The following is a 27,137-nucleotide window of genomic DNA, read 5'->3' on the forward strand; positions in this document are numbered from 1 at the left end:
ACATATAAACCTCTCTGATCCGGACCTTCAGACATATAAACCTCTCCTCTCTGATCCGGACCTTCAGACATATAAACCTCTCCTCTCTGATCCCGACCTTCAGACATATAAACCTCTCCTCCCTGATCCCGACCTTCAGACATATATAAACCTCTCCTCCCTGATCCTGACCTTCAGACATATAAACCTCTCCTCCCTGACCTTCAGACATATAAACCTCTCCTCCCCGATCCTGACCTTCAGACATATAAACCTCTCCTCCCTGATCCTGACCTTCAGACATATAAACCTCTCCTCCCTGATCCTGACCTTCAGACATATAAACCTCTCCTCTCCTCCCTGATCCTGACCTTCAGACATATAAACCTCTCCTCTCCTCCCTGATCCCGACCTTCAGACATATAAACCTCTCCTCCCTGATCCTGACCTTCAGACATATAAACCTCTCCTCTCCTCTCTGATCCTGACCTTCAGACATATAAACCTCTCCTCTCTGATCCTGACCTTCAGACATATAAACCTCTCCTCCCTGATCCTGACCTTCAGACATATAAACCTCTCCTCTCCTCCCTGATCCCGACCTTCAGACATATAAACCTCTCCTCTCTGATCCTGACCTTCAGACATATAAACCTCTCCTCTCTGATCCCGACCTTCAGACATATAAACCTCTCCTCCCTGATCCCGACCTTCAGACATATAAACCTCTCCTCTCTGATCCTGACCTTCAGACATATAAACCTCTCCTCCCTGATCCTGACCTTCAGACATATAAACCTCTCCTCTCTGATCCCGACCTTCAGACATATAAATCTCTCCTCCCTGATCCCGACCTTCAGACATATAAACCTCTCCTCCCTGATCCTGACCTTCAGACATATAAACCTCTCCTCTCTGATCCTGACCTTCAGACATATAAACCTCTCCTCTCTGATCCTGACCTTCAGACATATAAACCTCTCCTCTCCTCCCTGATCCTGACCTTCAGACATATAAACATCTCCTCTCTGATCCCGACCTTCAGACATATAAACCTCTCCTCCCTGATCCTGACCTTCAGACATATAAACCTCTCCTCTCTGATCCTGACCTTCAGACATATAAACCTCTTCTCTCCTCTCTGATCCGACCTTCAGACATATAAACCTCTCTCTCTGATCCCGACCTTCAGACATATAAACCTCTCCTCTCTGATCCTGACCTTCAGACATATAAACCTCTCCTCCCTGATCCCGACCTTCAGACATATAAACCTCTCCTCCCTGATCCTGACCTTCAGACATATAAACCTCTCCTCCCTGATCCTGACCTTCAGACATATAAACCTCTCCTCTCCTCCCTGATCCTGACCTTCAGACATATAAACCTCTCCTCCCTGATCCTGACCTTCAGACATATAAACCTCTCCTCCCTGATCCTGACCTTCAGACATATAAACCTCTCCTCTCTGATCCTGACCTTCAGACATATAAACCTCTCCTCTCTGATCCTGACCTTCAGACATATAAACCTCTCCTCCCTGATCCTGACCTTCAGACATATAAACCTCTCCTCCCTGATCCTGACCTTCAGACATATAAACCTCTCCTCTCCTTCCTGATCCCGACCTTCAGACATATAAACCTCTCCTCCCTGATCCTGACCCTCAGACATATAAACCTCTCCTCTCTGATCCTGACTTTCAGACATATAAACCTCTCCTCTCTGATCCTGACCTTCAGACATATAAACCTCTCTGATCCTGACCTTCAGACATATAAACCTCTCCTCCCTGATCCTGACCTTCAGACATATAAACCTCTCCTCTCCTCCCTGATCCTGACCTTCAGACATATAAACCTCTCCTCCCTGATCCTGACCTTCAGACATATAAACCTCTCCTCCTGATCCCGACCTTCAGACATATAAACCTCTCCTCCCTGATCCTGACCTTCAGACATATAAACCTCTCCTCACTGATCCTGACCTTCAGACATATAAACCTCTCCTCCCTGATCCTGACCTTCAGACATATAAACCTCTCCTCTCCTCTCTGATCCTGACCTTCAGACATATAAACCTCTCCTCTCCTCCCCTGATCCTGACCTTCAGACATATAAACCTCTCCTCTCTGATCCTGATCTTCAGACATATAAACCTCTCCTCTCTGATCCTGACCTTCAGACATATAAACCTCTCTTCACTGATCCTGACCTTCAGACATAAACCTCTCCTCCCTGATCCTCCTTCAGACATATAATCCTGACCTTCAGACATATAAACCTCTCCTCTCTGATCCTGACCTTCAGACATATAAACCTCTCCTCTCTCCCCGATCCTGACCTTCAGCCATATAAACCTCTCCTTTCCTCCCTGATCCCGACCTTCAGACATATAAACCTCTCCTCCCTGATCCCGACCTTCAGACATATAAACCTCTCCTCTCTTATCCTGACCTTCAGACATAAACCTCTCCTCCCTGATCCTGACCTTCAGACATATAAACCTCTCCTCTCCTCACTGATCCTGACTTTCAGACATATAAACCTCTCCTCTCCTCCCTGATCCTGACCTTCAGACATATAAACCTCTCCTCTCCTCCCTGATCCTGACCTTCAGACATATAAACCTCTCCTCTCTGATCCTGACCTTCAGACATATAAACCTCTCCTCTCTGATCCTGACCTTCAGACATATAAACCTCTCCTCTCTGATCCTGACCTTCAGACATATAAACCTCTCCTCCCTGATCCTGACCTTCAGACATATAAACCTCTCCTCTCCTCTCTGATCCTGACCTTCAGACATATAAACCTCTCCTCTCTGATCCTGACCTTCAGACATATAAACCTCTCCTCTCTGATCCTGACCTTCAGACATATAAACCTCTCCTCTCTGATCCTGACCTTCAGACATATAAACCTCTCCTCCCTGATCCTGACCTTCAGACATATAAACCTCTCCTCCCTGATCCTGACCTTCAGACATATAAACCTCTCCTCTCTGATCCTGACCTTCAGACATATAAACCTCTCCTCCCTGATCCTGACCTTCAGACATATAAACCGCTCCTCTCTGATCCCGACTTTCAGACATATAAACCTCTCCTCTCCTCCCTGATCCTGACCTTCAGACATAAACCTCTCCTCTCTGATCCTGACCTTCAGACATATAAACCTCTCCTCTCTGATCCTGACCTTCAGACATATAAACCTCTCCTCTCTGATCCTGACCTTCAGACATATAAACCTCTCCTCTCTGATCCTGACCTTCAGACATATAAACCTCTCCTCCCTGATCCCGACCTTCAGACATATAAACCTCTCCTCTCCTTCCTGATCCCGACCTTCAGACATATAAATCCTGACCCTCAGACATATAAACCTCTCCTCCCTGATCCTGACCTTCAGACATAAACCTCTCCTCTCTGATCCTGACCTTCAGACATATAAACCTCTCTCTGATCCGGACCTTCAGACATATAAACCTCTCCTCTCTGATCCCGACCTTCAGACATATAAACCTCTCCTCCCTGATCCTGACCTTCAGACATAAACCTCTCCTCTCTGATCCTGACCTTCAGACATATAAACCTCTCTGATCCGGACCTTCAGACATATAAACCTCTCCTCTCTGATCCGGACCTTCAGACATATAAACCTCTCCTCTCTGATCCCGACCTTCAGACATATAAACCTCTCCTCCCTGATCCTGACCTTCAGACATATAAACCTCTCCTCTCTGATCCTGACCTTCAGACATATAAACCTCTCCTCTCTGATCCTGACCTTCAGACATATAAACCTCTCCTCCCTGATCCTGACCTTCAGACATATAAACATCTCCTCTCTGATCCTGACCTTCAGACATATAAACCTCTCCTCTCTGATCCTGACCTTCAGACATATAAACCTCTCCTCCCTGATCCTGACCTTCAGACATATAAACCTCTCCTCTCTGATCCTGACCTTCAGACATATAAACATCTCCTCTCTGATCCTGACCTTCAGACATATAAACATCTCCTCTCTGATCCCGACCTTCAGACATATAAACCTCTCCTCCCTGATCCTGACCTTCAGACATATAAACCTCTCCTCTCTGATCCTGACCTTCAGACATATAAACCTCTCCTCTCTGATCCGGACCTTCAGACATATAAACCTCTCCTCTCTGATCCCGACCTTCAGACATATAAACCTCTCCTCCCTGATCCCGACCTTCAGACATATAAACCTCTCCTCCCTGATCCCGACCTTCAGACATATAAACATCTCCTCCCTGATCCTGACCTTCAGACATATAAACCTCTCCTCTCCTCCCTGATCCTGACCTTCAGACATATAAACCTCTCCTCTCTGATCCTGACCTTCAGACATATAAACCTCTCCTCTCCTCCCTGATCCTGACCTTCAGACATATAAACCTCTCCTCCCTGATCCTGACCTTCAGACATATAAACCTCTCCTCTCTGATCCTGACCTTCAGACATATAAACATCTCCTCTCTGATCCTGACCTTCAGACATATAAACCTCTCCTCCCTGATCCTGACCTTCAGACATATAAACCTCTCCTCTCTGATCCTGACCTTCAGACATATAAACCTCTCCTCTCTGATCCTGACCTTCAGACATATAAACCTCTCCTCTCTGATCCTGACCTTCAGACATATAAACCTCTCCTCTCTGATCCTGACCTTCAGACATATAAACCTCTCCTCCCTGATCCTGACCTTCAGACATATAAACCTCTCCTCTCTGATCCTGACCTTCAGACATATAAACCTCTCCTCCCTGATCCCGACCTTCAGACATATAAACCTCTCCTCCCTGATCCTGACCTTCAGACATATAAACCTCTCCTCCCTGATCCCGACCTTCAGACATATAAACCTCTCCTCCCTGATCCCGACCTTCAGACATATAAACCTCTCCTCTCCTCCCTGATCCTGATCTTCAGACATATAAACCTCTCCTCTTAAAACATTATTACACTTGTGAATATATGTAAAATACTAATAGGTATTAGATCCAGTACAATGGAGTAACTATAGTAGTCAGTGGATATTCTGAATCTTGTTTGAAGTCAGTATGACCAAGTATGACCAAGGAGCTAATGAAATTAGAATGTTTGAAAAACACATGTAAAATCATGTGAGATGAAAATGGACAAACTAAAGGGTGTGCAATGTGTGTCTATGCCATCGGGTTAGCTACAACCAGTTTTGAACATTTTAGGAGTAATGGTTAAAGAGCTATTGAAATGTGAACATGTAATTTGTCACTATGCCACCAACTACAGTTGGTGGACGTAAGGAGAACTACAGGTGAATATTCGTTGAATATCCTACCTGAAACTGGCTTTACGTCTTATGCTTATTATTTATAATTTCTCAAATATTTATTAGCTAATCGTTCAATCGAAATACGCTATGCTACAGCCATTGAATCTGTCTTTGAGCGTTAAGAGACGTTAATGGCTAGTTCTGCCCACGACATTATGTTATTATATTTTTCAATCTTGAAATACAAGGGTAAATGGTATTAATCAGTGACCGAAAGTCCCTTCCGGACTTGGAGAACGCTCAAAGCGTTGTAGAACGCCTCTGAATAACGGGGCGTGGTTTTGGCTTAACTGCGTTGGGAAAAAAAGAAGGCGCGTCTCGCGTCACCTGTAGAAACGTACCATCTACATTTCCTGGTTGTAAGCAAACCACAATATCCAGAATTAATAGCGATTTCAAGACGTAGTACCGCCAGTCGATTGGAACCACGTAAGAATAAAACAATTCAGCCTCGACCACGCACACAAATTGGTGAATACCATTTTTTCCTTCATATTGACCCCCATTGTAAAATAGGAAACGAAAACAAATAACAAAACATGCATGTAGCCAAGTCAAATCAGCTAAGACATTTTCCCAGCACATATCAAAGCTGCAGACTAAAGTTAAACCTAGACTTGGTTTCCTCTATCGTAATCGCTCCTCTTTCACCCCCAGCCGCCAAATTAACCCTGACTCAGATGACCATCCTGCTAGATTACGGAGACGTAATTTATAGATCGGCAGGTAAGGGGGTTATCGAGCGGCTGGAGGTTCTTTACCATTCGGCCATCAGATTTGCCACCAATGCTCTTTATAGGACACATCACTGCACTCTATACTCCTCTGTAAACTGGTCATCTCTGTATACCCGTCGCAAGACACACTCGTTGATGATTATTTATAAAACCGTTTTAGGCCTCACTCCCCCCTATCTGAGATATCTACTGCAGCCCTCATCCTCCACATACAACACCCGTTCTGCCTGTCACATTCTGTTAAAGGTCCCCAAAGCAAACACATCTCTGGGTCGCTCGTCTTTTCAGTTTGCTGCAGCTATCGACGGGAACGAGCTGCAACAAACACTCAGACTAGACAGTTCAAAGACTCCATCATGGACTCTTACTGACAGTTGTGGCTGCTTTGTGTGGTGTTTTGTTGTCTCTACCGTCTTGCCCTTTGTACTGTTGTCTGTGCCCAATAATGTGTGTACCCGTTTTATGCTGCTACCATGATGTCATGCTGTGCTGTTGTTTTAGGTCTCTCTCTATGTAGTGTTGCCTCGCTTGTCGGGATGTGTTTTGTCCTATATTTTTTGTTATTTTTAATCCCATCACCCGTCCCAACAGGAAGCCTTTTGGTAAACTGTCATTGTAAATAAGAATTTGTTCATAACTGACTTGCCTAGTTAAATAATATATATTTTAAAACTTGTTTAGTACAGTCCGTTTAATTTCACTCACTACTTGTAGCTGTATAGTCCGTTTCTTTCGGTTGTTCCTCTTGGCTCGTTTTAAATGTTCCCATCGGTAGCTTGCTAGTACCCATGAGGGAAACCGTACGATATTATATTTTCCTAAGTAGTGAGAACACTAGGGAGCAGGCAATGTTGACAAGTCATCTGTAGACATGTTGTAGTTTTATAATTGGCTAAAACAAGCAGACAACAATAACGTTTTGCGTTTGAAAAGGGTATAGTTTTTTTGCCGTGAGTTAATGAGGAAACCTAAATTAACCACACGTTGATACCGACTAAGTTTTGGGGAATTAACAGGTAGCTAACATTACTCACTGGACCAGTCAGTTGTTCATAGAAAATCAGCTTATGAATAACTATTTATTTGTATTATTGTGTCGACAACAACTGTAACGTTTAGTCATGGTGTGGTTGGGCAAACAACAGGCATGCACAGACTGGTGGGGTAGCATTTCATTAGATACTTAGAAGTCAAGCTAACTAAAACTACATTTTCTTAATCTAAACCAAAATCGATCTAGTTTGCGTTCATTAAACGTAATTCTAAAGCAAATAAATGTAATTAACAAACTTCTATCTGTCGATGTGATTTTGTAACGTTATCTTCACCCTACCGGACCGTTAGCAAGCTACAGTAAATAACTTAACTACTGCAAAAAATGTACTTATGTGTTTATATTTACTGAGTCCGATCCAGTGTTGCCAATTTATTTTCAGGGTAAGTTGCTAAGCGGCAGGTTGATTTGTTGCTAAAAGTTGCTTAATGACGTTGTGATGTCATTGCGTGATAACGTAAAACTGCGTCATTACGTAGAATACACAATAACGTTACTCAAATTGAACTGTACATCTCGGCAAAAAAAAAAAATATGATTTGACATTTGTTCGGGTACAGACTCTCACTCCTTTCTGTACTTCTGGCTGTACACCTTTGATTGAGACATGTTGATTGATATTGTAAGTTCTGTTCAAGATCAAACATTCGTGACCAACTATATTCGTTGGGTTTGGCTCGTCAAACCTGTACTACTGCTGCTGCAGTCAAGCCAACAATGATTCGCAATTTGCTGAAATTGCTGCTGGCCTGCTGCTCACTTCACTCACAACGCACTATTGCAGCCGTGTTGTGACTGAGTTGTGTGACAGAGAAAATCGTTTTTGTGTCATTTAGAGGGAAAATGTGTGCATTTTAGCATTTGAGTCACTTTTCAAAAGTTGCTAAAAGTTCGAAACAAATTTTTTGAAAGAAGCTACATTTGTTGCTAGGTGACGTTTGAAAGAAAAGTTGCCAGGGTAGTCTGATAAGTTGCTAAATATAGCAACAAAATGGCTAAGTTGGCATCACCGAACGTGACTGGTGTATGTGTTTATATTTACAGAGTCCGACCTCGTCAACATATGCAGTGGCATCAACTTGTGACTCCATGATGAGCAAATCAATATTTTGGAGCTAGGCATAAACATCGTTTGTGTCTCTTGTTATCACAGTTGGTGTGTTTTCTAAGTCGGCTACCACTTCCACTGTATTTGTCTCTATATCATGGAGCCTTAGTTGGTTGTTTATGCATAAAGTCTAAATTTGGAGTGATTTATTAGGGACGGTTATGAATGTTCGGGGGTAGGGGAGGGTTGTGAAAGTTTTTTTTTTTTTTTTGCTTTAGGGATTTTTTTTTTTAATGATTGCGCACAGGGAGGGTAGGTAATTTCCCCCCCTGGTTTACATTCACTCTTTAAGTTTTTACTATACACAGAGTGTACAAAACGTTAAGAACGTCTCAATTCGTCGGGGCATGGGCTCTACAAGGTGTCAAGCGTTCCACAGGGATGCTTGCCCATATAGACTCCAATGCTTCCCACAGTTTTGTCAAGTTGGGTGGTGGACCAGGAAACTGTTGAGTGTGAAAAACCCAGTAGCGTTGCTGTTCTTGACATACTCAAACCGGTGTGCCTGGCACCTACTATCATACCCCATTCAAAAGCACTTAAATCTTGTCTTGCCCATTCACCCTCTGAATGGCACACATACACAATCCATGTCTCAAGGCTTAAAAATCCTTCTTTAACCTGTCTCCTCCATTTCATCTATACTAATTGAAGTGTATTTAACAAGTGAAAACAATAAGTGATCATAGCTTTCGCCTGGATTCACCTGGTCAGTCTATGTCATGGAAAGAGCAGGTGTTCTTAATGTTTTGTCCACTCAGTGTATAATTTCTTCCATCCGAGACACATTTACATTTACATTTAAGTCATTTAGCAGACGCTCTTATCCAGAGCGACTTACAAATTGGACACAATTCCGCATCTACTGTAATGAAGCAGAGAATGGAATAGATCATTTAACATTTGCCAAAATGCAATTTGCTGGAAAACCCTGTTCTAAAATACGGAAAATGTAAATATACAACAACTAGGATGAGTTGTTTTTAATATGACTAGGATGGTGCCTTTTGGCTTCTGGACAACGAAAGAAAGTTGAAATGAAAATTAGTAGAACAGGAGCGAAAGACTGTGAAAATATGTTTTGGTTGCTAAGCCGCTCCTCTCTCTCCCACTGTTCCATTGCAGCCTCAGTCTGCGAGTTGCCTAGCAACTAGGCTCCGCTCTGGTTTGCCAGTTGCCCACTGACTAGAGACAGCCATTAGTTGAGGTATGAACGCTACTTTATAATTCTATAAACTAACCCTAACTTTTTTTTTTACGTTTGGGAGGGGGGGGGGTTATTTTTATAAACTTGAGTTGGACCCCCCCCTCAGTAAATGTCTGTCCTTTAGTATGGGGGGGATGGTATGGGTGATTGACTGGTGTCTGTTCTGGTTTGGTATTGTGTGTGTGTGTGGTGGTGGGGGGTGAAGGTTAGTATGCATGATCAATTGATGTGAAGGGACTGGGTGGATATAGTACCTTTTTGTTTGAGTGTTTTTATTGATTGGGACAAAGTAGTCAAATGTTGGCAAATCACTGACTAGTGTGTGTCCTATGCAGACTAATCCTGCTGCTGACCTTGACACCAGTTTTAGTAGTACAGATCCCGGAGGCCCATTGGATGAAAACTATCAGCCGGGAACAAGCTCAACATCATCTGACTTGGATGAGGAAAAAGGACTTCATGAGGCTGGCAAGAGACAAAGTGTTCAGTCTGAGTCCAAGGTCATACAGCTCATGAAGTTCTGCCAGACCAGCTGCCATTGGCCCAACCAACACAAGACGATGCACACCAGCTGAAGAACATTCCGGACCCTGCCTGGAACATTCAGCCAACAAAATATCTATATTGTTGTACTGATGTTGTAGTATAATGTAGAATACCTAGTATACTCACAACTATAATGTTGATTTGAGTAGCAGCAGAAAATAATAGTGTTGACTTCCAAATTCTGGATTAATTCATTGTGATATTTAAGAAATCTATTCAGAAGTAACTTGCTACAATCTTACTACTGAAAAAAAAAACAATGATACAGAGAGACCAACCATTGACGTCATGGTTTGAACAGACCCAGCACAAAAACAAAAAAAATCCCAAATACCTCTCATTGCTCATAATTATTTAGGGAGACTGGGGAAAACACTCCAAATAGTGTCTAGCTGTGAAGGTTACCTTTAAAATGTCTGTGCTGGGAAATGTATCACGATCACCCATGTTGCACAAGCCTTAAACGTACATAAATAATAATAACTTCCCTGACTTCCCGAGTTAAACAACATTGAAGCCTATAGCCTGTTCAGGTTGATTGCAGAATGTTAGCCCTACATTTCTGAAATTGTTGATTATTTCATCTCAACATTTTAACCCATTTGAAACTGAATGAATGAGACTGGCGCTGTAATATTTGATGAGGCTGAGATATTTACGAATCGGAGAGGGACTCTTTTTCTGCGTTATCCCATTGGTCAATGTCACTGCAGTGTGCCCCCTGCAGGCAGGCGGATCGTTGCACCCCTCCCTCCCCAACACGCCTGCTGCTACTGGAATAACCGGGAAGCGCGCTCTTACAACGGGGATCTCCTCCGCAACGTCATTCGCTAAAACCATTTCTCGAACGGTGGGATCTTGCGACGTATTGTAGCTAAGCTTTGATGGCCAGATATGTTGTAGAACAGTGCGAGGGTTGGTGCTGTTCGAGGGGAGGAGCTAGTTTTTAATTCTGGACTTCAAATACAACATGCTGGAGAGAGGTATGGTGCCGCTATAATCAATATAAATATAATAGTGATGTGTGTAATGTCAATGTCACTCGTTTCGAATCAGAAACCGCTATGATGTAGAACGGGATGAATGTAACGTATTTCTTTGTTTATTATGAATTAGGTGGAATACGTAGTAACCTTGCCACTCCCTGCAGTGATGGTGCGCTGGTCAGACCCCTTATTAATAATGAATAGGCGGTGTGATGATACGGAGTTTATAAAACGAGCCTTTGAATGGTGCAATATTGTAGGCCTATCATTCGATGCGCCTCAAAGGGGGTCTAAATAAGTTAACGTTTCTCCCCAAAATATGCCAAAAAAAACCCAACATAATTGGCATAGAATCCGACATTAAATAATATACGATCATTTCTAGGCTACGAATGATTGTAGCCTATCAAAAAATGGACCACGACATTTGATTAGACTGGGAATCAGTGATTAATGCCTGCTTGGAGAAAGGGGAGCCGTGGTTTGCGCGGGGGCATGGGACGTGTGTCGCGGCTCGCAGGCGATCCTGTGGACATGTCATCAAAACCCGCATTGCTGATGTGCACTGTCCCGTGGATGGATAATTATGTGCACTATTTATTAGCTAGGGTGTCATGGTCTGCTCCCCAGGGCAGATGCCTACGTTGTGTTGAAAACTGACCTTCGGGTTAGCCAGTGATTGCATAGCAACAGCTTTCAGTAGCCTATTCGGTTAACAAGTGTCACAACAGTCTTACTTTGAGCCTACCTGCCTAAGCTGTTGCTTGCTCCGGGAGAGCAAACTATTTTATCCATCTATAGTCTATAACTCCCTATCCCTAAGCGTTGAGAAAGGCACGAAAAACAGCCTATGCTATTTTACCAACCTCAACAGTTAAAGGGGCAAACATATTTTGACCCAACTCTATCTGTCCCATCTATCTATCCCTAAAGCTTTGATAAAATAGCAGAGTTGGAATCATTTTAACAACAGCCTATGCTATTTTACCAACCTCAACCGTTAAAGGGGAAAACATATTTCTATCTATCTATCTATCTATCTATCTATCTATCTATCTATCTATCTATCTATCTATCTATCTATCTATCTATCTATCTATCTATCTCTAAAGCTTTGATAAAATAGCAGAGTTGGAATCATTTTAACAACAGGCTATGCCTTAGCCGACCTCAACAGTTTTTGTCGTGCCGTTTAAAAAAAAAAAAGAAGGAGCAAACAGATTCTGGACTGTTGGTCTTGTTACGTAATAACCCATCTGTCATTCTGTCACTTTACTGTAGAGCATCATGGAAGCTAGTGCACAACCGGTATAGGTCTACTATAGCCACATAAAAAAAAAAGGTAAATGGAGATTGGAATGATTCACTCAGTCAGAATAACAATATTGATTATCAAAAATGGATTATAGTTATTGATTTAGTTTAATACATGTTCTGTTATATTCATCAGTTAGTGAGTTTGTAATGGCAAACCATGTATGTTTAATATTATCACTGTAGCTCTGTCTGGTTAATAATGTAGATAGACTAACAGTCTACTGTATCATATTTCCGTCTGCACTGTGCCACGTGGTTTGCTTTATTACATAACTGCAGTGATCTTCTCCGGGGTGATATCACTGGACACCTTTTCAGCTGGAGGTCAAAGGTCACGCTGTTGTATCATCACACACAGCCACGTTCAAGGTGTGTTCATGTTGGCCTTGTAAACAAAACAACCTCCCGCGTTATACAGTAGGCATGTATAGAGGCAGGACGCACCTAACTTTTAAGTGTAATTTGAAATAAAAAAATAATGTGATTTTTAAAAAGCATTTTGACAAGAGAGACTTAAATGGCCCTGCCCATGGCGTATGCTTATTAGAGTTTGTAAATGGCCTGTCCTCAGCAATAGCATTGTTTTTTTTTTTAATAGCTCATTCCTATTTAACCCGTCGGGGCGACTGGAGTCAAGTGTGTGTGTGTGTGTGTGTGTGTGTGTCTGTGTGTATTTGTATTTATTATGGAACCCCATTAGCTGCTGCTTCCTGGGGTACAGCAAAATTAAGGCAGTTTTATACCATTTTAAAAACATTACAATACATTTAACAGATTTGACAACATTACTGTGTGCCCTCAGGCCCCTACTCCAGCACCACCACATATTGACAGTACAACATCTAAGTGTGTGTATAGTGCCTATGTTATTGTGTGTGTGTATAGTGCCTATGTTTGTGTTGCTTCACAGTTCCCGCTGGTACATGTGGTGTAATTTTATCTGTTTTTTTAAAACAAATTTGACTGCTTGCATCAGTTACTTAATGTGGAATAGAGTTCCATGTAGTCATGGCTCTATGTAGTACTGTGGAATAGAGTTCCATGTAGTCATGGCTCTATGTAGTACTGTGGAATAGAGTTCCATGTAGTCATGGCTCTATGTAGTACTGTGGAATAGAGTTCCATGTAGTCATGGCTCTATGTAGTACTGTGGAATAGAGTTCCATGTAGTCATGGCTCTATGTAGTACTGTGGAATAGAGTTCCATGTAGTCATGGCTCTATGTAGTACTGTGGAATAGAGTTCCATGTAGTCATGGCTCTATGTAGTACTGTGGAATAGAGTTCCATGTAGTCATGGCTCTATGTAGTACTGTGGAATAGAGTTCCATGTAGTCATGGCTCTATGTAGTACTGTGGAATAGAGTTCCATGTAGTCATGGCTCTATGTAGTACTGTGGAATAGAGTTCCATGTAGTCATGGCTCTATGTAGTACTGTGGAATAGAGTTCCATGTAGTCATGGCTCTATGTAGTACTGTGGAATAGAGTTCCATGTAGTCATGGCTCTATGTAGTACTGTGGATTAGAGTTCCATGTAGTCATGGCTCTATGTAGTACTGTGGAATAGAGTTCCATGTAGTCATGGCTCTATGTAGTACTGTGGAATAGAGTTCCATGTAGTCATGGCTCTATGTAGTACTGTGGAATAGAGTTCCATGTAGTCATGGCTCTATGTAGTACTGTGGAATAGAGTTCCATGTAGTCATGGCTCTATGTAGTACTGTGGAATAGAGTTCCATGTAGTCATGGCTCTATGTAGTACTGTGGAATAGAGTTCCATGTAGTCATGGCTCTATGTAGTACTGTGGAATAGAGTTCCATGTAGTCATGGCTCTATGTAGTACTGTGGAATAGAGTTCCATGTAGTCATGGCTCTATGTAGTACTGTGGAATAGAGTTCCATGTAGTCATGGCTCTATGTAGTACTGTGGAATAGAGTTCCATGTAGTCATGGCTCTATGTAGTACTGTGGAATAGAGTTCCATGTAGTCATGGCTCTATGTAGTACTGTGGAATAGAGTTCCATGTAGTCATGGCTCTATGTAGTACTGTGGAATAGAGTTCCATGTAGTCATGGCTCTATGTAGTACTGTGGAATAGAGTTCCATGTAGTCATGGCTCTATGTAGTACTGTGGAATAGAGTTCCATGTAGTCATGGCTCTATGTAGTACTGTGGAATAGAGTTCCATGTAGTCATGGCTCTATGTAGTACTGTGGAATAGAGTTCCATGTAGTCATGGCTCTATGTAGTACTGTGGAATAGAGTTCCATGTAGTCATGGCTCTATGTAGTACTGTGGAATAGAGTTCCATGTAGTCATGGCTCTATGTAGTACTGTGGAATAGAGTTCCATGTAGTCATGGCTCTATGTAGTACTGTGGAATAGAGTTCCATTAGGTCATGGCTCTATGTAGTACTGTGGAATAGAGTTCCATTAGGTCATGGCTCTATGTAGTACTGTGGAATAGAGTTCAATGTCGTCATGGCTCTATGTAGTACTGTGGAATAGAGTTCCATTAGGTCATGGCTCTATGTAGTACTGTGGAATAGAGTTCCATTAGGTCATGGCTCTATGTAGTACTGTGGAATAGAGTTCAATGTCGTCATGGCTCTATGTAGTACTGTGGAATAGAGTTCAATGTCGTCATGGCTCTATGTAGTACTGTGGAATAGAGTTCCATTAGGTCATGGCTCTATGTAGTACTGTGGAATAGAGTTCAATGTAGTCATGGCTCTATGTAGTACTGTGGAATAGAGTTCCATGTAGTCATGGCTCTATGTAGTACTGTGGAATAGAGTTACATGTAGTCATGGCTCTATGTAGTACTGTGGAATAGAGTTACATGTAGTCATGGCTCTATGTAGTACTGTGGAATAGAGTTACATGTAGTCATGGCTCTATGTAGTACTGTGGAATAGAGTTACATGTAGTCATGGCTCTATGTAGTACTGTGGAATAGAGTTCCATTAGGTCATGGCTCTATGTAGTACTGTGGAATAGAGTTCCATTAGGTCATGGCTCTATGTAGTACTGTGGAATAGAGTTCCATTAGGTCATGGCTCTATGTAGTACTGTGGAATAGAGTTCCATTAGGTCATGGCTCTATGTAGTACTGTGGAATAGAGTTCCATTAGGTCATGGCTCTATGTAGTACTGTGGAATAGAGTTCCATTAGGTCATGGCTCTATGTAGTACTGTGGAATAGAGTTCCATTAGGTCATGGCTCTATGTAGTACTGTGGAATAGAGTTCCATTAGGTCATGGCTCTATGTAGTACTGTGGAATAGAGTTCCATTAGGTCATGGCTCTATGTAGTACTGTGGAATAGAGTTCCATTAGGTCATGGCTCTATGTAGTACTGTGGAATAGAGTTCCATTAGGTCATGGCTCTATGTAGTACTGTGGAATAGAGTTCCATTAGGTCATGGCTCTATGTAGTACTGTGGAATAGAGTTCCATTAGGTCATGGCTCTATGTAGTACTGTGGAATAGAGTTCCATTAGGTCATGGCTCTATGTAGTACTGTGGAATAGAGTTCCATTAGGTCATGGCTCTATGTAGTACTGTGGAATAGAGTTCCATTAGGTCATGGCTCTATGTAGTACTGTGGAATAGAGTTCCATTAGGTCATGGCTCTATGTAGTACTGTGGAATAGAGTTCCATTAGGTCATGGCTCTATGTAGTACTGTGGAATAGAGTTCCATTAGGTCATGGCTCTATGTAGTACTGTGGAATAGAGTTCCATTAGGTCATGGCTCTATGTAGTACTGTGGAATAGAGTTCCATTAGGTCATGGCTCTATGTAGTACTGTGGAATAGAGTTCCATTAGGTCATGGCTCTATGTAGTACTGTGGAATAGAGTTCCATTAGGTCATGGCTCTATGTAGTACTGTGGAATAGAGTTACATGTAGTCATGGCTCTATGTAGTACTGTGGAATAGAGTTACATGTAGTCATGGCTCTATGTAGTACTGTGGAATAGAGTTACATGTAGTCATGGCTCTATGTAGTACTGTGGAATAGAGTTCCATTAGGTCATGGCTCTATGTAGTACTGTGGAATAGAGTTCCATTAGGTCATGGCTCTATGTAGTACTGTGGAATAGAGTTCCATTAGGTCATGGCTCTATGTAGTACTGTGGAATAGAGTTCCATTAGGTCATGGCTCTATGTAGTACTGTGGAATAGAGTTCAATGTAGTCATGGCTCTATGTAGTACTGTGGAATAGAGTTCCATTAGGTCATGGCTCTATGTAGTACTGTGGAATAGAGTTCCATTAGGTCATGGCTCTATGTAGTACTGTGGAATAGAGTTCAATGTAGTCATGGCTCTATGTAGTACTGTGGAATAGAGTTCCATTAGGTCATGGCTCTATGTAGTACTGTGGAATAGAGTTCCATGTAGTCATGGCTCTATGTAGTACTGTGGAATAGAGTTCCATGTAGTCATGGCTCTATGTAGTACTGTGGAATAGAGTTCCATGTAGTCATGGCTCTATGTAGTACTGTGGAATAGAGTTCCATTAGGCCATGGCTCTATGTAGTACTGTGGAATAGAGTTACATGTAGTCATGGCTCTATGTAGTACTGTGGAATAGAGTTCCATGTAGTCATGGCTCTATGTAGTACTGTGGAATAGAGTTCCATGTAGTCATGGCTCTATGTAGTACTGTGGAATAGAGTTCCATTAGGTCATGGCTCTATGTAGTACTGTGGAATAGAGTTCCATTAGGTCATGGCTCTATGTAGTACTGTGGAATAGAGTTCCATTAGGTCATGGCTCTATGTAGTACTGTGGAATAGAGTTCAATGTCGTCATGGCTCTATGTAGTACTGTGGAATAGAGTTCCATGTAGTCATGGCTCTATGTAGTACTGTGGAATAGAGTTCCATTAGGTCATGGCTCTATGTAGTACTGTTCACCTCCCATAGTTCTGTTCTGGACTTGGGGACTGTGAAGAGACCTCTGGGGGCATGTCTTGTGGGTTATGCATGGGTGTCTGAGCTGTGCTCCAGTAGTTCAAACAGACAGCTTGGTGTATTCAACATGTCAATACTTCTCGTAAATACAAGTAGTGATGAAGTCAATCTCTCCCACTTTGAGCCAGGAGAGATTGACGTGCATATTATTAATATTAGCTCTCTGTGTACATCCAGGAGCCAGCCATGCTGCCCTGTTTGTAGCCAATTGCAATTTTCCTAAAGCCTTTTTGTGGCACATGACCACACGACTGAACAGTAGTCCAGGTGGGACAACTAGGGCCTGTAGAACCTGCCTTGTTGATAGTGTTGTTATGGTAGAGCAGTGCTTTATTATAGACAGACTTCTCTCCATCTTAGATACTGTTGTGTCATATGTATCACATGTTTTGACCAAGACGGTTTACAATCCAGGGTTACTCCAAGCAGTTTAGTCACCTCAATTTGCTCAATTTTAAAAATTGTATTACAAGATTTGGTTGCGTTTTAGTGAATGATCTGTCCTAAATACAATGCTTTTAGTTTTAGAAATATTTAGGACTAAATTATTCCTTGCCACCCACTCTGAAACTAACTGCAACTCTTTGTTAAGTGTTGCAGTCATTTCAGTCACTGTAGTAGCTGATACACTGGCCAATGGCATGTCATTAGTAAAGATTTAAAAAGTAATGGGCCTAGACAGCTGCCCTGGGGAATTCCTGATTCTACCTGGATTATATTGTAGAGGTTTCCATTAAAGAACACCCTCTGTGTTCTGTTAGACAGTTAACTCTTTATCCACAATATAGCAGGGGGTGTAAAGTAGAGGTCAACCGATTAATCGTCATGGCCGATTACTTAGGGCTGATATTACTAGTTTAACTAGCTTGTCCTGCGTTGCAAATAATCAATGCGGTGCCTGTTAATTTATCATCGAATCACAGCCTACTTTGCCAAACGGGTGATGATTTGAAAAGCGCATTCGCGAAGAAAGCACTGTCGTTGCACCAATGTACCTAACCATAAACATCAATGCCTTTCTTAAAATCAATACACAAGTATATTTTTTAAAACCTGTATATTTAGTTAAAAGAAATTCATGTTTGCAGGCAATATTAGCTAGGGAAATTATGTCACGTCTCTTGCGTTCAGTGCAAGCAGAGTCAGTGTATATGCAACAGTTTGGGCCATCTGGCTCGTTACGAACTGTGTGAAGACCATTTCTTCCTAATGAAAAACGGAATTAATTTGCCAGAATTTTACATCATTATGACACAACCTTGAAGGTTGTGCAATGTAACAGCAATATGTAGACTTAGGAATGCCACCCATTCGATAAAATACGGAACGGTTCCGTATTTCACTGAAAAATAACCATTTTGTTTTTGAAATGATAGTTTCTGGATTCGACCATATTAATGACCTACGGCTCTTATTTTTGCGTGTTTATTATATAGAGCAGTCTGACTGAGCGGTGGTAGGCAGCAGCAGGCTCGTAAGCATTCATTCAAACATTTGCCAGCAGCTCTTTGCAATGCTTGTAGCACAGCGCTGTTTATGACTCCAAGCCTATCAACTCCCAAAATTAGGCTGGCAATACTATAGTGCCTATAAGAACATCCAATAGTCAAAGGTATATGAAATACAAATGGTTTAGAGAGAAATAGTCATATAATTCCTATAATAACTACAAGTTAAAACTTCTTAACGGGGAATATTGAAGACTCATGTTAAAAGGAATCTCCAGCTTTCGTATGTTCTCATGTTCTGAGCAAGGAACTGAAACATTGGCTTTTTTAAATGGCACAGATTGCACTTTTGTCTTTGCATTATTTAAACCAAATTGAACATGTTTCATTATTCATTTGAGGCTAAATTGATTTTATTGATGTATTATATTAAGTTAAAATAAGGGTTCATTCAGTATTGTTGTAATTGTCATTATTACATATATATATATATATATATATATATATATATATATATATAATAAAAATCAGCCAATTAATCTGTATCAGCATTTCTATTTTGGTCCTCCAATAATCGGTATCGGCGTTGAAAAATCATAATGGGTCGACCTCCATAACAACATACCTTTTTCCAGCAGCAGACTATGATCTATAATGTCAAAAGCCGCACTGAAGTCTAACAAGACAGCACCCTCACAATCTTTTTTTTTTGTCATCAATTTCTCTCAGCCAATCATCATCATCAGTTGTGTAAGTGCTGTGCTTGTTGAATGTCCTTCCCTATAAGCGTGCTGAAAGTCGGTCAATTTGTTTACTGTAAAATAGTATTGTTTCTGGTCAACTGCCATTTTTTCCAAAACTTTACTAAGGGTTGGTAACAGTCTGATTGGTCGGCTATTTGAGCCAGTAAAGGGGGCTTTACTATTCTTAGATTGCGGAATGACTTTTGCCTTTGCACTTTCTAGTAGGCTTAGATTGAAAAATGGCATGTAAGGAGGGGTAATATCGTCCGCTATTATCCTCAGTAATTTTCCATCCAAGTGGTCAGACCCTGGTGGCTTGTCATTGTTTATAGACAACAATTCTTTTTTTTACCTCTTCCACACTCACTCTACAGAATTCAAAATTACACATCAAATTAAATTGTATTTGTTACATGCTCCGAATACAACCTTACCATGAAATCCTTACTTACAAGCCCTTGACCAACAATGCAGTTCAATAAATAGAGTTAAGAAAATATTTAGTAAATAAACTAAAGTGAAAAAAATACATCAAAATAAAATCAAAAAGTAATACAAGAAAATGACAACAATAACGAGGCTATATACAGAGTCAATGTGCGGGCGGTACAGGTTAGTCAAGGTAATTTGTAAAGTGACTATGCATAGATAATAAACAGCGAGTAGCAGCAGTGTTAAAAACAATGGGGGGGGGGGCTGTCAATGTAAATAGTCCGGGTGGCCATTTGATTAATTGTTCAACATGTCTTGGGGGTAGAAGCTGTTAAGGAGCCTTTTGGTCCTGGACCTGGCGTTCTGGTACCGCTTTCCGTGCGGTAGAAGAGAGAACAGTCTATGCAACAAGATGCCCTCGATGATACAGCTGTATAACTTTCTGGGGCCCGATGCCAAAGGTTTTCAGTCTCCTGATGGCGAAAAGGTGTTGTCGTGCCCTCTTCACAACTGTCTTGGTGTGTTTGGACCATGATAGTTTGTTGGTGATGTGGACACCAAGGAACTTGAAACTCTCGACCTGCTCCACTACAGCCCCGTTGATGTTAATGGGGGCCTGTTCGGCCCTCCTTTTCCTGTTGTCCACGATCAGTTCCTTTGTATTGCTTATATTGAGGGAGAGATTGTTGTCCTGGCACCACACTGCCAGGTCTCTGACCTCCTCCCTTATTGGCTGTCTCCTCGTTGTCGGCGATCAGGCCTACCACTGTTGTGTCATCAGCAAAGTTAATGATGGTGTTGGAGTCATGCTTGGCCACGCAGTCGTGGGTGAGCAGGGAGTACAGGAGGGGAGTAAGCACGCACCCCTGAGGGGCCCCAGTGTTAAGGATAAGGGAGGGTTTCCGGCATGATGGTGTTGATGTGAGCCATGACCAGACTTTCAAAGCACTTCATGGCTTCATACAATGCTTGTCTTTCATAATTTGGTCAGATATACTTGGATGTGTAGTGTCCGTGTTTGTTGTTGAGATGTCATGCCTAAGTTTGCTAATCTTTCCAATGAAAAAAACATTAAAGTAGTTGGCAATATCAGTTAGTTCTGTGATGAATGAGCCATCTGATTCAATGAATGATGGAGCTGAGATTGCATTTTTGCCCAAAATGTATTTTAAGGTGCTCCAAAGCTTTCTTTATATCATTTATCTTTGTCATAGTGTATTTTTTTTTTATATTCAATTTAGTCACATGATTTCTCTATTTGCAGTACGTTTGCCAATCGGTTGTGCAGCCAGACTTATTTGCCATTCCTTTTGCCTCATCCCTCTGAACCATACAATTTTTAAATTCCTCATCAATCTACGGGGATTTAACAGTTTTTTTTGTTGTATTTTTGTCTTAATGGGTTCATGCTTATTAGTAACTGGAATAATCAATTTAATAAATGTGTCAAGTGCAGCGTCTGGTTGCTCCTCATTACAGACCACAGACCAGCAGCGTCTGTTTGCTCCTCATTACAGACCACAGACCAGCAGCGTCTGTTTGCTCCTCATTACACGCCACAGACCAGCAGCGTCTGGTTGCTCCTCATTACTCACCACAGACCAGCAGCGTCTGGTTGCTCCTCATTACACGCCACAGACCAGCAGCGTCTGGTTGCTCCTCATTACACACCACAGACCAGCAGCGTCTGTTTGCTCCTCATTACAGACCACAGACCAGCAGCGTCTGTTTGCTCCTCATTACAGACCACAGACCAGCAGCGTCTGTTTGCTCCTCATTACAGACCACAGACCAGCAGCGTCTGTTTGCTCCTCATTACAGACCACAGACCAGCAGCGTCTGTTTGCTCCTCATTACAGACCACAGACCAGCAGCGTCTGTTTGCTCCTCATTACAGACCACAGACCAGCAGCGTCTGTTTGCTCCTCATTACAGACCACAGACCAGCAGCGTCTGTTTGCTCCTCATTACAGACCACAGACCAGCAGCGTCTGTTTGCTCCTCATTACAGACCACAGACCAGCAGCGTCTGTTTGCTCCTCATTACAGACCACAGACCAGCAGCGTCTGTTTGCTCCTCATTACAGACCACGGACCAACACACATTCTTTACATCAACAACATAGGAATCAATACAAAATATCTCTTATATGACCTCTTATACACTATATTAGGCCCAACCTTTGGAACTTTGGTTTTCCTAGATATGGCTAATATATTGTGATCACTACATCCAATGGATCTGGGTAATGATGTCAAGCACATTTCTGCTGCATTAGTAAAGATGTGATCAAAGGGGGTTTAGGGTTAAGGTTAGAATTAGGGTTAAGGTTAGGAGCTAGGGTTCGTTTCAGGGTTAGGAGCCGGGGTTAAGGTTAGAATAACGGTTCGTTTCAGGGTTAGGAGCCGGGGTTAAGGTTAGAATAAGGGTTTGTTTCAGGGTTAGGAGCCGGGGTTAGGGTTAAGGTTAGGTTTTTGGGTTAAGGTTAGGGTTAGGGGAAGATATGATTTCGAATGGGACTGGGGTTCCCATGTTGTATTCTGTAATATCCTTCACTTTTTGCTGCACCATAAGGAGATGATGGTGTCATGGTGAGGGATGGCTTTCCACTTCTTCTCATCAGCTCCCTGTATCCCAAACGGAACCCTATTCCCTACATAGTGCACTACTGCTGTCCCTACATACAGTCTTCAAGAACAAACATCTATCTAGAAGCTAAAAGGGTTCTTCGGCTGTCCCCATAGGGGGTACCCTTTGAAGGTACCTTTCCGGTTCCATGTAGAAACCTTTTAGGTTCCTTTCCACATAGGGTTCTACACGGAACCCTAAAAAAAAATATATATATATATACTTACCTGGAAGTGAATATATATACTTACCTGGAAGTGAATATATATACTTACCTGGAAGTGAATGAGTAGAGTGATTTACTTTAGCAGGGGCCATGTCAAAGGTAAGAAAACAGCACTCCAGCCAAAGACCTCACGGATTACGTAATGGAGGCTGGCGGGAATGCTGCTGACTCTCTGGTTTTACAGCCAAGACAAATAGTTCCCTCCCAAATTGTTCCCTATATAGTGCACTACTTTTGACTAGGGCCCCAATGCAGGATAAAGTGAATAGGGAGCCATTTGGGAGTCATCCAAACTTTGTTGATCTCTCCATGGGAGTTAAACGCTGAAGAGGGTTCTGGACGGTGTGTTCCTTATTGGCACAGGGGATATCCTCAATATGAATAGAGACTGGCAGTGCCTGGATTTCAGATCAGTTTGTTAAAATTACTGAAATGTTACAGTTTGTATTGTGGATTTAAATAGTTTATAGTCATAGGGTGGGTTGAAACCAACAGGGTTTAAATACAGGATTAGAATCCAATCTAGGTTTTGTAAATCTAGGTTTATAAATAATCAGAGATGTGTTGCACCACTTCATTTTTTAAATCTAGATCAGAAAATCTATGATTAATGGTTTTAAACTATGATTGGCAACACATGATTAGTTACACCAATACATGAGGTATTTCGTGAGTTGAAATGCAACTAGCTAGCCTACTTGACAAATGAGGCCACAAAGTTGCTTTTCCTAAAATAATAACAATGTAACTCTATGGGTAAAGGTTTCTCATGGGTTGGCTGATTTTGAAATACAATCTGTTATTTACCAGTACTAGACAGAAAACGAAAAAGTTAGCTAACGTTACCTTCTGTAGTTATTAGCTAGTTAATAAACCAAGCTAGCTAGCATACAATATTATTTACTATTGTGATTACTTAACGTTATTCTGCCATTTTATTATTTTGTCCGCCAAGCCACCCTGATCATGGCACGTCGATGAAGTCCAAAATCTCCACGAATAAAATAAATAAATAATAATTGTCGGAGCTGATGGAGGAATTTAGTAACGTTCTGGAGGATAAAAAAAAAGGAATCATAAAAGACATGACTGTCAAAAAAGAAAGACGACACCTGTGCCGTTTTCTTGCGACTTTAAAATATAATTGATCGACACGTATTAATGAGAAGAGGGACCCAAATCGGATGAAAGCGTGCTGGGGGGGGGGGGACAATTAAAAGGCAAAAGCCAAAAAAGATGCGGCAGACGAGAGGCGGGGGAGACCGGAGCCAGAGGGGGTGGCTCCGTTCAAGACTAGAGGCAGGGGATATATCAGACCGGAGCCAGAGGGGGGCCTCCGTTCAAGACGAGAGGCAGGGGATATATCAGACCGGAGCCAGAGGGGGGCCTCCGTTCAAGACGAGAGGCAGGGGATATATCAGACCGGAGCCAGAGGGGGGCCTCCGTTCAAGACGAGAGGCAGGGGATATATCAGACCGGAGCCAGAGGGGGGCCTCCGTTCAAGACGAGAGGCAGGGGAGATATCAGACCGGAGCCAGAGGGGGGCCTCCGTTCAAGACTAGAGGCAGGGGATATATCAGACCGGAGCCAGAGGGGGGCTCCGTTCAAGACGAGAGGCAGGGGATATATCAGACCGGAGCCAGAGGGGGGCCTCCGTTCAAGACGAGAGGCAGGGGATATATCAGACCGGAGCCAGAGGGGGTATATATATATAAAGCCCCATACACTACCCACCATTGCGACCTTTAAGCTCTCGTTAGTTGGCCCTAGCTTCATACTCGTCGCCAAACCCACTGGCTACAGGTTATCTACATGTCTCTGCTAGGTAAAGCCCCGCCCTATCTCAGCTCACTGGTCACCATAGCAGCATCCACTCGTAGCACGCGCTCCAGCAGGTATATCTCACTGGTCACCCCCAAAGCCAAGTCCTCCTTTGGTCGTCTTTCCTTCCAGTTCTCTGCTGCCCATGACTGGAACGAATTGCAAAAATCTCTGAAGCTGGAGACTCACATCTCCCTCACTAGCTTTAAGCGCCAGCTGTCAGAGCAGTTTACAGATCACTGCACCTGTACATAGCCCATCTGTAAACAGCCCATCTATCTACCTACTTCATCCCCATACTGGTATTTATTTATTTATTTTGCTCCTTTCCACCCCAGTATCTCTACCTGCACATTCATCTTCTGTCGATCTACCATTCCAGTGTTTAATTGCTATACTGGCCTACACACAATTACCCCCATAATTTCATTAGTGGAATCTTGTTTTTAGAAATGTTTACAAATTAATCAAAAATGAAAAGCTTAAATGTTTTGAGTCAATAAGTATTCAACACCTTTGTTATGACTACCTCAACTCTTTACCCCCACACATACATTTATCTGTAAGGTCCCTCAGTCGAGCAGTGAATTTCAAAACACAGATTCAACCACAAAGACCAGGGATGTTTTCATATGCCTCGTAAAGAAGAGCACCTATTGGTCGATGGGTGAAGAATATCATTGAATATCCCTTTGAGCATGGTGAAGTTATTAATTAACACCTCGGATGGTGTATCAATACACCCAGTCACTACAAAGATACAGGCGTCCTTCCTAACTCAGTTGCCGGAGAGGAAGGAAACTACTCAGGGATTTCACCATGAGGTCAATGCTGACTTTAAAACACTTACAGAGTTGAATGGCTGTGATAGGAGAGAACTGAGGATGGATCAACTACACTGTAGTTACTCCACAATACTAACCTAAATGACAGTAGTGGAAAGATGGCAGCCTGTACAGAATAAAGAATATTCCAAAACAGGCCCCATGGTTGTTAAAAAGGCCGTAAAGTAATTCTGCCAAAAAATGTGGCAAAGAAAATGACATTTTTGTCCTGAATCAAAGTGTTCTGTTTGGGGCAAATCCAATACAACTAGTAATGATCAACAACCAAATTGACAGAGAAGAAGAATTTTGAAAAGAATAGTGTGCAAATATTTTATAATCCAGGTGTGCAAAGCTCTTAAGAGATTTATCCATAAAGACTCACGGCTGTAATCGCTCTTAGAGACTTACCCAGAAAGACTCACGGCTGTAATCGCTGCCAAAGGTGATTCGGACATGTATTGACTCAGGAGTGTGAATACTTATTTAAATGAGATTTCTGTATTGCATTTTCAATACATTTGCTAAAATTTCAAAAAACATGTTTTCACTTTGTCGTTATGAGGTATTGTGTGTAGATGGGTGAGAGGGGGGGGGATCAATTGAATCCATTTTGAATTCAGGCTGTAACACAACAAAATGTGTAGTAAGTCAAGGGATATGAATAGTTTCTGAAGGCCCTGTAATAGACAGCATTCACAATTACCCTTATCAATTGGAGGTCAATAGTAAGATGACTGACAATACAGTGTTTCCCCTACCTAGCATTACATAGGCGTGGCCCTTCATCCCGGCTCTATTATGCCCCTAGCTATACCAAAAAAAGATTTTCCGGGAATTCAATTTCAGTTTTGTTTTCCTCAGGACATTATGACCCTCAACCCTCGAAAACAACACAATATTTTCTCTAACAGAGAAAAGTGCTTCACATTTATTCACCGTAATAAATAAATAATAATACTGTAAATTCTACTGTAATTACACGGTAATAACTCAACAATAACTTCTTTGTTTCTTTTTGGGATTTATTAACTCTGTTGTAATTTATCAGTAAGTAACCCAGCAGAATATTTGGGTCAGTATGTTCAGCATTTTGTCCAGCCTCCATCTGAGACAACAGGACCAACCATATAAATCATGTTGGCTCGTGTGTGTGTGTGTGTGTGTGTGTGTGTGTGTGTGTGTGTGTGTGTGTGTGTGTGTGTGTGTGTGTGTGTATCCTATTAGGTTAGTCTGTACTGTTGCTCTGTTTGTTCAGGTCGAACAGACTTATTGAATCACTTTTCAAGACAGATTATTTTACCCATGATTCCCTGTAATCCTGTGCGGGTGTTTTTATGAAAGACAGATAAACACTTTATGTAATGGTTCAAAACAAACTGCTGTATTTCCTGGAAATAAAAAGAGGAAATAAAACCTCAAGATGGAACGGGATCTTCTGTATCGACACGAGGTCAAATGTTTAAGGCGATGTGTTCTAATGTGTCCTGTGAGGATGATTGGACAGGATACTTCCTCCCTCTTCTCAGAAAACAGAGGAGCCATTAGGCTGTAAACGGAAGATGTGTGTTTTCCCTTCTCTCGCTCGCCCTCTCTCTATCCTCTCTCTCTCTCTATTCCCCCCCCCACACACACCTCTTTCTCCATCCCCCTCTCTCTCTCTACTGTTTCTCCCTGGAGCCCTCAGTGGAAGGATCCCCTCCCCCCCACACCTCTTTCTCCATCCCCCTCTCTCTCTACTGTTTCTCCC

The 27,137-nt window shown here is 42.1% G+C and overlaps 1 protein-coding gene across 11 annotated transcripts in view; it reads left to right on the plus strand.

Moving 5' to 3' along the window:
- Window positions 1-27,137, plus strand: part of si:ch211-278j3.3 (E3 ubiquitin-protein ligase RNF19A) — a 98,511-nt gene that overhangs the window by 26,980 nt on the left and 44,394 nt on the right. Inside the window, exons 1-3 of one of the 11 annotated variants that reach the window (XM_052524578.1) lie at window positions 5,644-5,796; window positions 9,350-9,431; window positions 9,767-10,960. The exons of 1 other annotated variant lie outside the window; for it this stretch is intronic. The gene's annotated coding sequence lies outside the window, so the exon portion shown is untranslated. Of the gene's footprint in view, window positions 1-5,638; window positions 5,797-5,921; window positions 6,052-6,645; window positions 6,665-9,349; window positions 9,432-9,766; window positions 10,961-27,137 lie in introns of those variants that run through there. 9 more of the 11 variants (XM_052524569.1, XM_052524579.1, XM_052524573.1 and 6 more) reach the window with 9 other exon arrangements.

The sequence above is a fragment of the Oncorhynchus keta genome, chromosome 8 (assembly GCF_023373465.1).
Source record: "Oncorhynchus keta strain PuntledgeMale-10-30-2019 chromosome 8, Oket_V2, whole genome shotgun sequence".
Lineage (NCBI taxonomy): Eukaryota > Metazoa > Chordata > Actinopteri > Salmoniformes > Salmonidae > Oncorhynchus > Oncorhynchus keta.